Genomic DNA, 14492 nt, shown 5'->3' on the forward strand with positions numbered 1-14492 from the left:
CTCCATTGCCTTGCAGTTGGTTTGCTCTGATTTTTCTAACTTGTCAAGGGAGATGAGTAATGAAAGTACAGACTTCTCACCAAATGCACTCTTTTGGGATTATTTTTAGAGGGTGAGAACAAAAACAGCGAACAAAGTGCTGTCCTATTTGAAAGATATCTCTATATCAATATAAATATGTAATATATGAATATGCATAGTTGAATATGTGTCATATGTATATTTATGTATTGCATATATTTATTAGACATATAAATGTATATGAAGAATTTTACTTTATATAACTAGCAGGTATGATCCACCTCCAAGGTTTTACAGGATTCCTAAGTTTCACATATATGTGAGCCTTAAACTGCATTTTAATGTTGTACGTTTTTTAAGAAACAGGTTTTATTTTTTATCGGGGTAAGGGAAACACATTTGATCACGTTGTTTGAGATCTTAATATTTGAATTTTTCTTCCCCAAAGAAAGACTTTATTCTAACTTGGGAAGCTGTTTAGTAAGACCTGTTCCCATATAAACCCCAATAAAACTGTTTGGTCTTGTGGACAATGTACAATGGGACATCAACCCAACTAGCATCACGTTGACGGGAACCTTCCTTTGTTTTGCTCAAGTTTCTGATGGGCTCTTCCATAAAGGTCATTGAAAGGAATGCGTTTTGCACAGTTTCCGTGCTCAGCATTCCCATATAGTTGGCTTCAATGAGGCTTGTATGCATGCAAGTGTGGATCAGAGTCCAGTTGTGACATATTTTGCAACACTGAAAATGCCACACTGATTTCACTACTGACTGACTGGTATTACTAAAAAATAATTGAATAGTTGCCTAGGACACTCGGGGTGGTGATTTAGGTTTTTGTTACCGTTGTTTTATTTTGGCCTTATTTAAATCTTCTAGTTTTCAGTATTGTGCTTATGTCCCATCTCCCTACAGTCAAACTAAAATGAATATGCCATGAAAATGGGCCCAGAATTGCCAGGATTAAGTTATTGTCATTGATTTTACTTGTTTGCCTTTCAGTAACAGTGCCTACTTATGTATATGGTCTGCTTGTTGGAACTGTGATATGTAAAAAACGATTTTGTGGTTTATATAAAATATGTATCCATAATAATTGTCTTATGATCTAAATTTCCCAAAAAGGAAAAAAAGAGAACAGAGCCACTTTTTCTCAAGACTAAAAGGGCCCCAGTTCTCAAAGGGTTGTTTAGAGGTTGTTATATTTGCCTCCCAGAATACAGAAAATGAAAGTAGAAAAGCTAGCATTTTTATAACAGGCAAGCACCATATGAACTATTATCATCTTCCAGTGTCTCCTTCAGATGAGGTAAAAAAAGCCCAATGGGAATCTTAGCTTCATATTAGCATCACCAGAATCGTATGTCCTTCTGCTTTGAATATTTGGCTGCTAAGGGCTTGTTCCCATTCTCGACAATGCAAAAAGGACAGAACCCACAATATACTTTGTACTACATGTTGGCAGTTAAGCCAGTAGTATTGCTGCCTTCTGAGAAAATAATGTGGATTACTTTTAGGTGGGGGATTGGCTCTTCGAAGGCTGGGAAAAAGCAGTTCTAATTTAATTACATTTTTCTCCAGGCAAAAATTACTTCCACAAGTAAGTTTGAAGTTATATCCCACACTATGCCTGCTTCTTATCCTCCTTGCCAGTTTTCACCCTCATTTATTTGCATTGCTCATAGCACCTCATTCCCTCCATTAGAGAATTGCCTCTTTCAAGATGGCAAAACAAGCTTCAATAGTTTTTATATTGAGTGTGTATGTACTTTAATTGTTGTTCAAAGCTTCTGCCACTAGATTTGTCCTCTAACCTTTGCACAGGAGTCTGCCAAAATCGAGACTGGGATAAATTACAGGTCAAATTAGATTGCACTTGCAGGAGAAGGATACGATTCTACATTTTTCAAGAAACATCAGCCCTACAAAATAAAAATGCATTGGGGAAGGCATTGCTGGTACACTGGGGGTGGAGTGGGATGCAGAATCTGCCTTTAAGCACAACAAAATAACAATCCCTCTGTAGTGAATCTTTGATAAAAACGTAAAATAAGGAGGACAGAAGGAAAAGGGGGGACATGATTGAAACATTTAAATATGTTAATGGGTTAAATAAGGTTTAGGAGGGAAGTGTTTTTAATAGGAAAGTGAACACAAGAACAAGGGGACACAATCTTAAGTTAGTTGGGGGAAAGATCAAAAGCAACGTGAGAAAATATTATTTTACTGAAAGAGTAGTAGATCCTTGGAACAAACTTCCAGCAGATGTGGTTGGTAAATCCACAGTAACTGAATTTAAACATGCCTGGGATAAACATATATCCATCCTAAGATAAAATACTGTACAGAAAATAGTATAAGGGCAGACTAGATGGACCATGAGTCTTTTTCTGCCGTCAGTCTTTTTCTATGTTTCTATGTTTCTATCCACTCCCTACAATTATCGCTGTCAAAAAGCCAGCACAGTAAATCATAGATGGACCTGTTTTCAAAACCTGATAGTATTTCCTAAGCATCTTCATTTCAGTTTTGCAGTAGCCAATATTTATTTCCTCAAAGACCTGCATTCAGTTTAACATGCAATCGATATTCCCATGTCCAAGCCTATCCCCCAAAAGAAAAATAAGTGCCATGACAGTGAGAAAGGTATGGTCTCTCTGGCAACCACACAAAAAAAAGCCAAACAGATGTCCAGCCAGCCATCTAGATGAGAGAAAGGAGCCCTTTGGTCTCTAGCAGTTGCGGAATGCCAAAGGTTCCTCCCTCATGTTTAAATGAATGCGTAGGTGGGAGGCTTAAGATTAAGATAGAAGAGAAAATACTTCCTTCAGGCACCTTAGATCAGCTTCAGCCAGACTCAGTAACAGGCTCATAAAAAGAGGGAGGATTTATTGTGAGGACATGTCCTCAGCAAATGGTTAGTGGGGCATCCTTGCATTGAGGTGTAGATGAACTCTAAGTCAGTGTTTCCCAACCATGGCAACTTGAAGATATTTGGACTTCAATTCCCAGAATTCCCCAGCCAGCATTTGCTGGCTGGGGAATTCTGGGAGTTGAAGTCCAAATATCTTCAAGTGGCCAAGGTTGGGAAACACTGCTCTAAGTGATCTAATATAATCTAATTTACAATAGATTATAAGTGAATATTTCTAGTGACATCAAAATCATTTCAACTGAAGAAGAATTTCATGAATCCTATAGAGATGTACTAAGCCAGCATTAATCTTGCTGGAGAAAGAGGTGCTCTCCTAATGTGTATCTAATCTCTCTCAGGTGGTGCTTTATTGTATTAACTCTTTAAGTTTTAAATGTCATGTTGAACAACAATTTTCCTCTGAGCTCTTTTCTTTCTGTGCTATTAAGAAAGATATCCCTGCATTGTAGCTTTTCAAGTGAGGATTACCAACAATCTCCAGTGACATTTGCAAAGCCACATCCCAATTTTAAATCCATTTATTTGGAATTAATGTTGAACTTGAGTTCAGTTGAACATACCTCTGTACAAGCATATCGGAATCATAGACTTAACAATACAGATCAGTCCATCAAAAGATACATTCTCTCATTCAAACTTTGTTTTTCCATTGAAACATTGTTTTAAAGCCACTTTAAAGTCCTTGTTTAGTCACCACAGTTGTCACCAGCAACTTGGTCATTCAAGGAAGCTGCCACTGTGTGAAACTGCTTATGATCTTACTTCAGTTTTTTGTTTGCTTACATACCTGCAAACTAAACTAAATGAAGCAGTTGCTAAATAAAGACCACCTTGTACTCCATCGACAAATCATAAAATAAATCAGACTAATAAAAATAAATTTAAAGTTGCACAATTAGTGGTAATGCAATACTACACATTTCTATAGATAAATTAGGAAAATTTATTTATTTATTTATTATTAGATTTGTATGCCGCCCCTTCTCCGTATTAGAGAAATAACATTACTTTTCCACAAAGAAACAGTCACAGACCAATTAACATTTATTTACAGAGCCCTATATTTGCCAATACATTAATAATGGTTATTATTTCACTATTATTTATTTTGACATTGATTTGATTGACAATCTCAATTTTTGCAATATTACTATGTTTAATCTTCCTTCATGCAATATCCTTCACCTAATCCTCCAAGTTATTCAGTAAACATTTAGTGAAAATTTGGGGGGAGGGGATTGATAATCATCTACAACTCCTCTTAACACTTTTTTGCTAGGTAATACAGGGCAGAGCAAAGGTTAAAGGTTAGAAGTAGAGCACAAATATAGCATTTTTTTCTGATAGAGCAGAATACTTTTGATTTTCAATTATTTTTAGTAAATTGTCAGCATTCCACATGCATTTATGCATACCATGAAAGTTAAAATAAAATTCACGTAATATAAAATAGACATTATCTTATTGTTGAATGCCTCTTTCCTCTCAAATACAACAAACTGCTGAATAGAACAGTTGATTCTAATGCCTTTAAAGAAATATATATTTCACTGATATCAACAAATAAATCTTGAGCAATGTAAATACATCCCTGATTAATTTTCTTTCAAAGATTTTTAGGACAACCTCTTGATTTTTTTAAAAAAAATATTATTATGGATTGGCTTTTCCTCGTGATCCTGGTTAAACTAAACTGGTTAAATTAACTGGACTTGAATCCAAGTTCATCAGGAAAAAAATATACCTGCCTTCAGTCCTAATGATGTCAATAGGAATCAATCTTATAATGTTCATTATGCCTAATGAAACCTACAGTCAAGAACAATTAAAATATAAAACATTATAAAGAGGTGAATAGATAGGCTTTAATTCAAACTTCTGCAAGTGTCTAGCCAGCTTTATACACCTGGGACCTGCTTATGGTCAGTACTAAAACACTAACTGTAATCCCAATAAATTTGAAATACAGTGATCCCTCTATTATCGCGAGGGTTCCGTTCCAAGACCCCTCGCGATAATCGATTTTTCGCGATGTAGGGTTGCGGAAGTAAAAACACCATCTGCGCATGCGCACCCTTTTTTCTATGGCCGCGCATGCGTAGATGGTGGAGTTTGCGTTCCCCGCCGCCCACGCAAAGGGGAAACCTCGATTCGGCTCCTCGCTGCTGCTGCGCTACCGAGCAGATCAACTGCTGGGCGGCCGAAGGAACCTTCCCTGGGTCTTCCCCCTCTTGCTGGCGGGCGGGCGAGCGGCGGGCATCAGCGAGGAGCCGGGGTTTCCCCTTTGCGTGGGCGGCCGGGAAGACCCAGGTTGGGAGTTCGTGGGGGTGCTGGGAAGCCCCCCAGGCCGGCTGCGACCTTTTAAAACAGCCGCGCCGCTTACCAGCTGACTCCCGAAGCCAAACCCGGAAGTGGTTATTTTTTTAATTAATATTTTTTTAAAAATCGCGATATAGCGTTTCGCGAAGATCGAGATCGCGAAACTCGAGGGATCACTGTATGTCAAAGTGGGAAAGGCCAATCTGAGGGGCTGGTGTTAAAATTCAAAATCAATAATGTTTTGAAAATACAGTATATTTGGAGGCCATCTTCATCCAAATATGATCAAAGCAAACCAAATGGGAACTAGAAACAATCCGATTATACTACACAGAGACACAGAGAGAGAGAGAGAGAGAGAGAGACCTTGGAAGTCTTCTAGTCCAACCCCTGCTTATGCAGGAAACCCTACACCACTTCAGACAAATGGGTATCCAACATCTTCTTAAAAACTTCCAGTGTTGGAGCATTCACAACTTCTGAAGGCAAGCTGTTCCACTGATTAATTGTTCTGTCAGGAAATTTCTCCTTAGTTCTATGTTCCTTCTCTCCTTATTAGTTTCCACCCATTTCTTCTTGTTCTACATTCAGGTGCTTTGGAGAATAGTTTGACTCCCTCTTCTTTGTGGCAACCCCTGAGATATGGGAATACTTGCTATCATGTCTCCCCTAGTCCTTCTTTTCATTAAACTAGACATACCCAATTCCTGAAACCGTTCTTCATATGTTTTAGCCTCAGACTCCTAGTCTTCTTTATTGCTGTTCTTTATACTCTTTCTAGAGTCTCAACATCCTTTTTGCATCGAGGCAACCAAAACTGAATGCAGCATTCCAAATGTGGCCTTACTAAGGCATAGTAAAGTGGTATTAACACTTCTCGTGATCTTGATTCTATCCCCCTGTTAATGCAGCCTAGAACTGTGTTGGCTTTTTTGGTAGCTGCTGAACACTGCTGGCTCATATTTAAATGGTTGTCAACTAAGACTCCAAGATCCCTCTCACAGTTACTACTATTGAGCAAAGTATCAAATCTACTATAACTGTGCATTTTGTTTTTCTTGTCTAAATATAGAACTTTACTTTTTCACCCTTGAATTTCATTTTGTTAGATAGTGCCCAGTGTTCAAGACTATCAAGATCCTTCTGTATCTTGAGCCTATATTCTGGAATGTTGATCATTCCTGCCAGTTTGGTGTCATCTGCAAATTTGATGAGTTCTCCATCTATCCTCTCAGCTAATTCATTGATGAAGATGTTGAAGGGTACTGGGCCTAAAACATAGTATTGGGGTACTCCACTGCATACTTCCCCCCGTGTAAATGCAATTCCATTGAGCACTACACATTGAGTGCAGTTGGTCAGCTAGTTTCGAATACATCTGGTGGTGCTGCTGTCTGCCCCATATTTTGTACTTTATCTAGTAGTAGGGTATGGTCTACTTTATCAAATGCCTTACTAAAGTCCAAGTAAATTATATAAAGCATTTAATTCAGAGAGAGCATCTTCCTGCTGAATTTTCTAAGGATTGGCACATTCTAGATTACGTGTGTATCATTTTAATAATGCTGCACAGCTCTACCAATTTCCTCTGAATAAGTATGGGAATTATAGGGTTGTGTCCGAAGTTACATTAAAAAATGCTAGGTTTCAGTTGCAAGTCTCTCTATACAACTCAATACATCCTTTCAGGAAAAAGAAATATGTTTTAAAAAAAAAAAAATCCAGGATTGTATCTTTGCAAGTCCAGCACAGAGAAATATTTTAAACAATAAATATAAACAGACGAGATCTGAATTCATGACAGGCACAATGACTATTTAGCCTTAACTTTTGTAATTACATATCTAAATAATGTAAAGGGGAAAAATCTTTTCAGTGTGTTTTCCTATATACAAGTAATCTGTACATTTCAAAAAAATATTTTGTATTTTCAATCTTTTTGCAAATTTACCGTAGCTTTCATGGAGACTCTGTTTCTTGGTAACATCATGAAACCTTTTTCTGAATATAAAAAACATAAAATACCACCAATATACTGGCCGAGTATCCACTTTCAAGTAAAGAAAACACAAAGCAGAAAGAAAAGAATCACAGGGCTGTTTCTCATGTAGTTGTCTGTGGCTGATGTACTATATTGTATATGTTTACACAATTCTTCCATTTTTGCCTTTGTGACACTTGCTAACAAATCACCAAACTAGATGTACTGATGTGCCATTGGACAGATTGCCTTAGCTTTCCCTTTATTCTAATGTTATTTCTTTCCCTAAATTTCCACCTTCCCTCTTACCAAAATGTAGGCAGCATTCCAAGCTGTGTAAGCACAACATTCTCTCCGCGTCTCCTTTTTTTGATCCATAAAGACAGCAGTCTTTCTCAGAAACACAAAAAGGAAATGGCATGACATAGTGTAGCAACTGGGAATCTTGGTCCAGAATATGTAAGAAAGAGAAATGGGGTACTACATACACAAGACGTTTGTTGGGAATGTTATTGCATGCTCATGCAATGTGATAGCTGTTCTATCTTACACTGAATAGATATATTCATGCTGTTGACAGCTGATATTCTGTATGAAATGAAGAGATATTCATCACTCTTGAGCCTGAATATAAAAGTGTGATAATAGATCTCTTCCTGCTAAGATATATTGCTCCAGTTGAACATTAAGTATTGACCGATTATTAGATAAGTGTACTGTATACTGTACTAATAAAAGAGCTGAGAGAGGGTATAATTTAACAAACAGAAAAAGATTTTTTTTTAAAAAAAAACAATCCTTCAGACTCATTTAAGAGCATGAAAACTATTTTTTACAGTGGTGTAAGGATGAAATGTTACAAAACATTTGGCTCACACAGAGGCCCTGGTAGGCTGTTTTTGGCTTCCAGAGAGCCTCTAGGGCAGTGATGGCAAACCTATGGCATGGGTGTCACAGGTGGCACGTGGAGCCATATCTGCTGGCATGCGAGCTGTTGCCCTATCTCAGCTCCAACATGTATGTGTGTGCTGGCCAGCTGATTTTTTGCTCACACAGACTCTGGCGGGGTGTTTTTGCCTTCCAGAGAGCCTCTGGGAGATGGGAGAGGGCGTTTTTACCCTCCCCGGCTCCTGGGGAAGCCTTTAGAACCTTGGGAGGGCAAAACATGAGCTTACTGAGCCCACCAGAAGTTTGGAAACAGGCAGGTTCTGGCCTCCAGAGGTCCTCTGAGGGGTGGAGGAAGCTGTTTTCACCCTCCTGAGGCATTAAATTATGGGTGTGGGCACTCGCACATGCACAATAACACCCACCTACACTCTTTCGGCACCCGAGGAAAAAAAGGTATGCCATCACTGCTCTAGGAGGATGGGGGAGGATGTTTTTACCCTCCCTGGTTCCAGGGAAACCTTTGGAGCCTGAGGAGGGTGGAACACGATCCTACTGGGCCCACCAGGAGTTGGGAAACAGGCCGTCTCTGGCCTCAAGAAGGTCTCTGGGGGGGGCAAGGGAAGCTGTTTTCGTCCTCTCAAGGCATTGAATTATGGGTGTGGGCACTAGCGCAAGCAGATAGCGTGCGCCCACGGTCTTTCAGCACATGAGAAAAAAAAGGTTCACCATCACTGAACTAGACTAATTGAATTTGAGACTGTAACTTAAATCGGGGGTCCCCAACCCCGAGCCATAGCTTGTTCAAAACTGGGCCACAGAAAAGCTTTGCAAGTGCTAGTCCACTTGAATGAGTGCATGTATGCCCACCGCTTATGCAAATGGAGCTGCAGGCACACACTCACTCACTGCTTGTGTGGAACCATCCTTCTCTCCCCCCCCCCCCCTGTCACCGGTCCACAAAGCTGAATAGGTTGGGGATTGCTGACTTAAATGATTCAGCAGCCTTCATCAGTAGGGCGCAACAGAAAGGTCTCTCAACTTCGCTGTTAAACTTAATCACAATTCTTACTTAATAAGAATTTGGAACTAAGACTTAAAAGGTGCACACTTAAGAATGTAATGTATGAATTAGTCCCTAAGTGGCTTTTATACCGCTCCAGGGTCTCAAGAAATGGGTACATGCATATATCACTGTTTTCAGTGGCAGAGTTCAAAGTAGAAAGCTACAATGTCAGCAGTCAATATTCAACCTATTTAAATAAACGTCCGCCCCATATGTTTAGGATTGAGCCACTCAGTCCAATTCTATTTATTCAGAAACAGTTATTCCAGGTAGTTCTCGACTTGCAACCGCAATTGAGCCCAAAATTTCTATTGTTAGCGAGATAGTCATTAAGTGGGTTTTGCACCCTTTTATGACCTTTCTTGCCACAGTTGTTAAGTGAATCACTGCAGTTGTCCACTTAGTAACAAGGTTGTTAACTGAACCTGACTTCCCATTGACCTGGCTTGTCAAAAGGCTGCAAAAGGTGTTCACATGACCCCAGGCATAAATATGAACCAGTTGCCAAGCATCTGAATTTAGATCACGTGTGTGGGGATACTACAACAATCCTAAGTATGAAAAATCACTTTTTTTTCAGTGCTGTTGTAACCTTGAATGGTCATTAAACAAACTGTTGTAAGTCGAGGACTACCTATAATTTTAATAGGTCTTTTTTCAAATCCCTATACATACTTACATATTTAGTGTAAGTGTACGTATTTAGATTTAGTGAGTCCCATTCTTGAGTGGATATGCCTAAAATTTCAGCTGATTATTTATGCTTTTACCCAGAAAGTGGTGCCATTAAATGTGCGTGTTGAAAAAAGCTGTATCTTTTAACCAAGGTGGTAGTAGATAGTATTGTTTATAGGCTCAAGCAGAAAAGAAGCCCCTATAAAAATGGCTACTGCCAGGTGGGGGTTGCCACCCCCATTATTACTGGTGCGCTGCGTAAACAGCTTCAGGTGATGGGTGCGTGCCCCCAGTGAGATCTTGCTTCTATGCATGCATAGGAATCAAAATCTAGCAAGGGGACGCACGTACGTGTGAGATTTTGGCATTTTTGAGATTTTCTGCGCATGCGCAGAAGCAAGATCTCACTGGGACACACCCACCCGCCCATCAGTCACCTGAAGCTGCACGTGTAGTTCACTTTTTGCTACCGGTACGGCATTCTTACCTGTACCAGTAGTAACCCAATACAGTGATACCTCATCTTACAAACGCCTCATCATACAAACTTTTCAAGATACAAACCCGGGGCTTAAGATTTTTTTGCCTCTTCTTACAAACTATTTTCACCTTACAAACCCCCTGCCGCCACCGGGATGCCCCACATCCGGACTTCCGTTGCCAGAGAAGCACCCATTTTTGCGCAGCGAGGATTCCCCTGAGGCTTCCTTCCATGGAAAACCCCACCTCCGGACTTCCGTTGCCAGCAAAGCGCTCGTTTTTGTGATGCTGGGATTCCCCTATAGCATCGCAAAAACAGAGAAGTCCAGAGGTGGGGTTTCCCATGCAGGGGAGCCTCAGGGGAATCCCAGCAGCGCAAAAACAGGCGCTTCGGCTGGCAAAAGGGGTGAGGTTTGGGCTTGCACGCATTAATCGCTTTTCCATTGATTCCTATGGGAAACATTGTTTCGTCTTACAAACTTTTCACCTTAAGAACCTTGTCCCGGAACCAATTAAGTTTGTAAGACAAGGTATCACTGTAATGGCTACTGTTATTTTTTCGTAACAATGAGCCAAATGCATATTAAACTCCAACTCTGAAAGATTTTTCCGTGTGCCGTAAATAATTGAATGCTTCACAAAGAGAGGCTTAGGAAAATGATGTGTAAAATAAAGCTTTCTGGCAAACGTAGATTGGGCTAAGGTGGGTTTGTTTTGTTTTGTTTCTTTTTCATGCTTACCTTCTTGGCGAACAAATGTATATAAGATTCCCATCTAGAGAAGAGGGGGACAAAAAGAACAACTATAAACTGTTGTGCTAAACCACTGGATTAGAATTGCTGAAAATATCTGCTGTCGTCCATTGTAACCTGAAGTGTACTTTTGAGATTGTATATGCTTGGGGTGGGTGGGTGGAATGGGGGGATTTTCAGATTAAAAAAAAAAAAAAAGACACAGACCAAAAAAAATGAAAACAAAACACTGCCAGCAACAGCCAATCGTAACTGTGGCTATTTTCTGGGGTTTCTCCCCTCTTTTCTCTGTGTATAGTATTAAAAGAAAATAAAGCTGCCTTTTCACTGCATTTGCACCTGTGTCTTTGTCCTCTTTTTCCCCCTCTGTAATTCTCACTCTTTCTGTAATCTCGGGGAAGTTTTGCATCCACATAATTTCACCCCTTTCACTAAAATATTAAAGTACTAATCCACATGGCCTGTCTCTTTTTTTCTGCTACTTCATTCCATCTGGAATGACTCTCACCCTGCATGAAAATGCCATTCAATTGCTCTTTGCCACAGCACGAGTTGGGGAACAAGCCCCCGAAATATGACCATGCCTCCAAAAAGGGGAAATCTCACATTTTCTCGCAGAATTTATTTTAGATTGAGGACGCCTGATGTTACTGAAGTGTACTCCTAAAACAGGAGATAGTGGCCACATCTGTAAGATAGAAATAACTGATTTGGAAACAGGGTTTTTATTTAAAAGGTAAAATGGTGGCAGGCTATATTAAGGCTCACAGTTAAAAGGGGAAGCCATTAAATCTGACAAACTACATGATTACCGTATTTTTCGGCATATAAGAATCACCCTAGTTTTGGGGTGGGAAAATAGAGGGGGGAAATCTGCCTACCAGATATTCCTCTGCTAGTGTCCTTAGTCTGGTCAGCTTCAGCGCATTATTTTATTCCCTTGTTAGGGCTTTTTAAAAAACCCTATTCAGAGAGAGTAACAATGAAAGAGTGTGCAAGCCGGTAAGAGCTGGGAACAACATTAGCACCTGGTCAGAGCTGAAAAGAAATGTATTAGAAGCAAGTAGAGCAATGAAAAAAAAAGCCTGTAAAGACTTAAGGCTGGAAAAACATTCTTTGGACGGAGTAACAATGAAAAAGCCTACAAGGTAAGAGTTGGGAAGATCTTTAGGACCTAGTTAAGGTTGGAAAAAAGTTTTGAAAACTACATTCAGAGTATAAGACACACCGAGATTTTCAGCCTCTTTTAAGGAGGAAAAAGGCATGTCTTATACTCCCAAAAATACAGTTCTCTATTCTGGCACAACCTGCAGCAGGATTGACAGAGAAGAAGTCTCCTTCTTACCTTTGAGCAAAGGAGGGGAATTCCAAAATCCAAGGGACTGGGAAGGGAAAACGTCAACCCTCACTAGCTACCCTACATGTGATGGTCCTGATTTGAACTACATCCTGCATACAGATAGCCCTCAACAACTGAGCCCAAAAATTTCCATTGCTTAAGCAAGACAATTTTAAAGAAAGAACTTTGACCCATTTTACATTTACCCATTTTTTCTTGTCACAGTTGTTAAATGAATCATTGCACTTGTTGAGTGAATTTGGTTTCCCCGTTGACTTGGCTCATTAGAAGGTAACCAAAGAGGATCACATGATTCCAGGATACTGCCACCATCATAAATGTGAGTCAGTTGGCAAGCAATGGTCATAAATTGGGTTTTTTCAGTGCTGTTGTACCTTCGAATGGTCACTGAACTGTTGTAAGTCAAGGACTACCTGTAATGGTCCTTTTCCTCAATCAGTCTCATGCCAGTAGAAGCTACTTCTAATCACTGGTCCAATAAAGTTGATAAGAATCTATATCTGTGCTAAGTTGTCTTAAGAAGAAAAGCCAAATGCAGAGAACAGAAAGGTTAGGATCACTATGTATAGTTCTGTCTTCATTTAGAGAGCTACAAGTTGCCTGTGAAGAAACCTACAGACAAAGGAAATCATTTAATAACTCCCCAAGATGCTCAATGTTTACTTAAAGAAATATTAGGAAGCTACGGGTCACATGGAGAAGAAACCATTCAGAAGATCCAGTGGTTCAAAATACGCTTCTTCCTTTTCCACAGTTTACAATTAGATGTTGGTCCCTTAAGGCAAATAAACAGAATGGAACCATGAACATAAAGGACAGAATAGGACTACTAAGCTTTACTTCCCATAGGCCTTTGATTGATCTTTTAAAAAAGCAAAACCCTTTGATTGATAAGAACAGTAAATAAAGCAGAAGGTTGGAGTCACAAATACCTTCTCTGATGTGGAGCAAAGCTTTCTCTCTTGACTGGTAAAACCAGGTACACATTTTCAGGTTAAGTGTTCCTCAATTGCTCGATACAAGGGGCCTTAACTGTAGCATTTATAGCCATTGTAAAACTAAGAAATTCAAGGAAAAGGAACCTCTTAATGATGTGGATTTAAAAAAGAAAAGAAAAGTAAGACAAAGCAGGCTCAGGTGTGTCTTTGGGAGGCCCTTGGTTACCTATTTAAAAGCTTTCTGGGGTCCCTAAATTAGGAAAGAAAACGATGGACTAAAGGGGTCCATGATTTGAGCAGGGAAACTCAGGTGGCATTTTATCTTTTGCATTATTTATTTATTTATGTGTCGGAATTTGTAAAAAAAAACCGAGAACAAGAATAAGGAAATAAAAATACAATGGTAGGAACAATAGGCATGTTAGTGCACTTATGCACACACCCCTCTATATTGACCAGTGACCACTTAAGTATGAAGTAAGGTCCACGGTACATGGATCATGGTACATTATTGGTACATGGGAAATGATTTACTCCAACTACAGATCAAAGAAGGAAAATAATTTCATAGTTTAGATTTCTAAATACGCAAAATTTTCAGGAAGATAAATTATAGGGAGGATGCTTAAAATTTCTATAACTTACTTACTTGCAGTGCCACAAGCTTTTTCTGATGTTATCTATGTTTTTCAAAACCAAAGCATGTAAAATAGAATTGCTGGGAGAGTAAAACAGGCAAAGTTATTTATTTATATCTATTTAATAGTATTTTTCATGTAAAGTAATATCAGAACAGGACATTATAGGTTGCTCTGGGGCAAGTTTAACTGGATAGGTTACAAGCCATGAAGCTATTTTGCAAATTGTATTTTTCAAACAAAAGGGAAAAAACACAGCTAATGGGAACCAACATTTATTTACAGTCCAAACACAATAAAAGACCAGTATAATAACTACAAAAGGAATGCCCTTTACTAACTTTAGTTAATGACAGGTGAACAGTGATTTCTGGATAATCTCATTTGCTTTCTGAGTGTTTTCCATAATTGTAATTCCCTCAAGAATCAGTTTTAACAG

The 14492-nt window shown here is 39.2% G+C and overlaps 1 protein-coding gene across 4 annotated transcripts in view; it reads left to right on the forward strand.

The window, feature by feature from the left end:
* PALM2AKAP2 (PALM2 and AKAP2 fusion) overlaps positions 1-14492 on the forward strand; it is a 348527-nt gene that overhangs the window by 177846 nt on the left and 156189 nt on the right. The window lies entirely within an intron of this gene.

This window comes from Erythrolamprus reginae, chromosome 2, assembly GCF_031021105.1.
Source record: "Erythrolamprus reginae isolate rEryReg1 chromosome 2, rEryReg1.hap1, whole genome shotgun sequence".
Taxonomy (NCBI): domain Eukaryota; kingdom Metazoa; phylum Chordata; class Lepidosauria; order Squamata; family Dipsadidae; genus Erythrolamprus; species Erythrolamprus reginae.